The sequence below is a fragment of the Cupressus sempervirens genome, chromosome 5 (genome assembly GCF_028749045.1).
Source record: "Cupressus sempervirens isolate cs-2001-9-10 chromosome 5, ASM2874904v1, whole genome shotgun sequence".
NCBI lineage: Eukaryota > Viridiplantae > Streptophyta > Pinopsida > Cupressales > Cupressaceae > Cupressus > Cupressus sempervirens.
In genome coordinates this window covers 442,091,391-442,095,082 of record NC_143122.1, presented here as the reverse complement: position 1 = coordinate 442,095,082, position 3,692 = coordinate 442,091,391, and the positions used below count along the sequence as shown (strand labels likewise).

General features: G+C 33.3%; 1 pseudogene; it reads right to left on the bottom strand.

Annotated features, from left to right (window-relative positions):
• Positions 1–2,311: 2,311 nt before the first annotated feature.
• LOC149556688 (serine carboxypeptidase 1 pseudogene) lies at positions 2,312–3,418 on the bottom strand (annotated as a pseudogene).
• Positions 3,419–3,692: the final 274 nt, after the last annotated feature.

The window sequence follows — 3,692 nt, the reverse complement described above, 5'->3', positions numbered from 1 at the left end:
TCAAATGATTTAGTTCTCACTATTGGACTTGATAAATGTCTAACTTTTCTTTGACGTATTCTACTATACATACAATTACCAGGGGCTGAAAGTTGCCTTCTTGATGCTAACTTAATTCTGGCAAGAGTTCTTCCACGCCTTTTTGGAGTTTCTAGCTATAGATATTCAAAAGAAGTGGAACTGCTTGTCTGAATTTTTCTTATAAATTTATTGCACTTTGTTAGGTGGTTGAAACATTATCATCTACTGTACTAGTATAGCTAAAAAATGTGCTCTTATCCCACAGAGCGTGCCAAAATTGTTAAGTACTAGAATTTGCACCCAGTACTAAACTAAAAAAGTTCAGTAATCCTGACCTAACATGGGAATCACTTATTGGTGAGACATGCAGTGAAGTGAAACCTTTGGTTTCTAAGTTGGCTCCTATTGAGTATTTAGTGACATTTTCATGATCCCAATTTAAACTTGTGGGAAAAGGGGAGAAATTACTAAAAATAAATCTAAAAACTTACAGTCTAAACTAAGAGATGGGTGATACACCAAAATTGATATGAAAAATTTGGATACAACTAACAAACAAAGATTGTTTAGCTACTTGAAGCAAAAACAAAAAAAAACACTTCTTTTCTGTAAAGATTTGCATAAGTAATTTGTAATAAGGTTTGGAGAAAGAATTTTGCAAAAGGAGGAATAAAGATGCCTGTCTCTTACCAATTTCACCTTTAAAAACATAGATTACAACCTACAAATAGACTTACTCCTCTACAACTAGGTGCTAGAATGAGACAAAATAATAAGGAACAATAATAGTTCACTAATTGCTTTATCAAATCATTCTGACATTACACACAGAATTGAAGAAAGAAAGAAGGTTTAGAAATTGACACAAATAACATAACTCAACTCCTATCACCTGTATTAAACTTCCCAAAATGAATTATAAACTTTTGCAAATAAAAGTTAAGGGCTCCAAATAGTCACAAAAACTTCTTTGCATAATCAAAACTCCCAAAATAAGTTAGAAAAAACCACTAAATACAAACCCAACACTTGGGTCAAATGCAAAAAGATAGCCCAAAAATGAGGACTTAGAAACTTCTAAAAATGAAGTCTTATTACTCATAAGACTCCATTAACTCATTATGAAACCTATGACTCATCTTCAACTGCCTAAAAAAGTCTCTAATTGGACATCACGACCCCTCAACTACCATAATAAAGTCAAATTTGACCTCCAAACTTCCCCCTAAAAAGGCTCCTAATGTTTTTAAATTAACCCCTTCCTTGAAGACCATGAACATGAAATTAATCCAGTCACCTCCTTTTTGCATTAAAAATAGAATAAATATTAAATGATTTATAACTTCATCATTTAAATATTTTTATTTTACAATGATATACAACTTACACAAAAAGAAATAAGGTAAATTAAACCTTACATAGAACCTATGGTATTGCGACAACAAACCCCCCCTACACAAAACAAATATAAAGTTTTCTCAAAAGGGATTAAAATCCCATGCATAACCTGCAAACTTCAAAAGAAAGTAAAAAAATGATAAAGGGTATAATATATGATGTATATCCAACACTAATTCATTAATTTTTTTTTAAAAAATTGGCATTCGAAGTCTAAAAGGTCGAGAGGAAAAAATGAGGGTTTTCACTAGTTTTTTTATGACTGCCATGAGAGGGATTTGCTGGAGATGTTTATGTTTGAGCTATCATAGTTTGCTTGACTTGTTGGAAATTTTTGTATTCTTCACATTTCCTACATTTTTTAATAGCATCTAGAGTTTAAAGGGATTTTCTATGCAGTCATAACTAAGAGTTTCATTTTTTGGCCGCCCTTTTGCTAAGTCTTCTATCAAGCATCAAAGGTAATACTTATTTTCTACTTCCCTTCTCACATTCTCTTGCTAATGTTGTAGCTATAACCGTCAAGAATTTTTTTTTCTCTCTTTCTCTATCAAGACAGATTTGGAGTTTTTGCTTTCTTTGAATCTGTTGTTTGGGGTTTTAAAATTTTTGATCACCACTTAAAAAAATGAGGGTTTTTTGATTGTTTTTGTTTGCTACTATAGAGATGAAGCTCAAACTTTGAAATTGAGGGTTTGCTAATTATTTTTGCCCTTCTATTTTTGGAGCTAATGAGACTTTGAAACATATGTTGTTATGAATACAAAGCTTATATTTAAAAATATTTGTCATTCTATTTTTTTTTCTCTGTCACATAAGGGTTTCATTTTCAATGAATACTGGAAGTTATATTGTCGTTAAAACCCAAATGGGGTTTTTTTCCTTTTGTAGTTCAACTAACTTGCCATTTCACAATCCAAGGGCACCATTTATCTGTTATTGCATACCCCAATGACCTTGTGCAAGCCTCAAATCCAGTGAAAGGCACACACAAATCATGATCACCATTGTAAATCAATGCATGGTATCCTTTTCTTGTAAGATTTACATGGTATTTGATCATACTTGTAGCATCACGGTTGTAATTAATGTGACCTATGCACAAATCCCATCCTCCATATGTTGCCTTCTTCTCAGCATGTATAGCATTCCTTACCAATTCATCATTCAACCAAACTTTTGCAACCTGGTCATTAATCCAAGGGATAGTTTCAGAGAGCTGTGGCCATGTTGGAACAATTCCATCTAAAACTAGTGCTTTGAGAGGCCAAGCATGACCAAAGATCCTCCTTCTTACTAGATGAGGTTTTCCAGTCTCACCCAGATGCTTGTAATTCTCAAGCAAGTTGTGTTGGCTAACAACCATGTCTTGTACTTTTGTCACATGGTAACATGGCTCAAGAATGTCATATTCATTGAGCCTGTAAACAAGCTCATCAATCTCATTTAATTTTGTAGAACAACTTGCACTTGCAGAATATTGGTAATTTCCCTTACAAACATCCTTTGTTTCCTCAAATAGAGAGCTTGGTATAAGACCCATTCCATGAACAAATGGGACAAGTGCATTATCATCAAATGCAAAATCTGTGACCCCATTTCCTACCATATACCCCTAAAAATTTAGAATAGGTTTTACACTAGTATCTTTAGCTACCTAAAAGTCTCTAGTATTATAGTCATTGACTGTTGTATAGTATGAAAAACCAACAGAAAAAAGAGAATCTAAATAGATGATACTTGAGATCCTTGACCAGGAGTATGGGTTAAGATGTAGCATGGGAAAACTTCCAGAATTTCCAGCTTCAAAGTTAAAAGGACCGTTCTCATAAACATAACCATCAAAGCTTGAGCAACTTGGACCACCATTCAACCATAAGACAATAGGATCATTGGCTGGATTTCCTTGTGATGTAACAAAATAATAGTAAAAATACTTCCCATGAGCCTCATCTAATTTTATGTATCCTCCATAGTGTGTTTTGTATGTTGTATCCATTCTTCTGAAAACAAGAACACATGAAGAATTTTGCTTTATCCTTGTTCTAGCACAATCTTGTGTTTCCCTCCCTTACCTTGCATGAGGAATATGGATGCAAATATTTGAACCTTTGCATATTTACTATCCAAAGAGAACTGGGCGTTAGATTGTGATGACTGATCAGGAAAGTACTGTACATAAAATTTTTTTGGTACTATTTTCCATTCGTAGAAATTTTTTTGGTACTATTCGCCATTCATAGATTCGCCACTAAAGTTATGGCTAATTATGA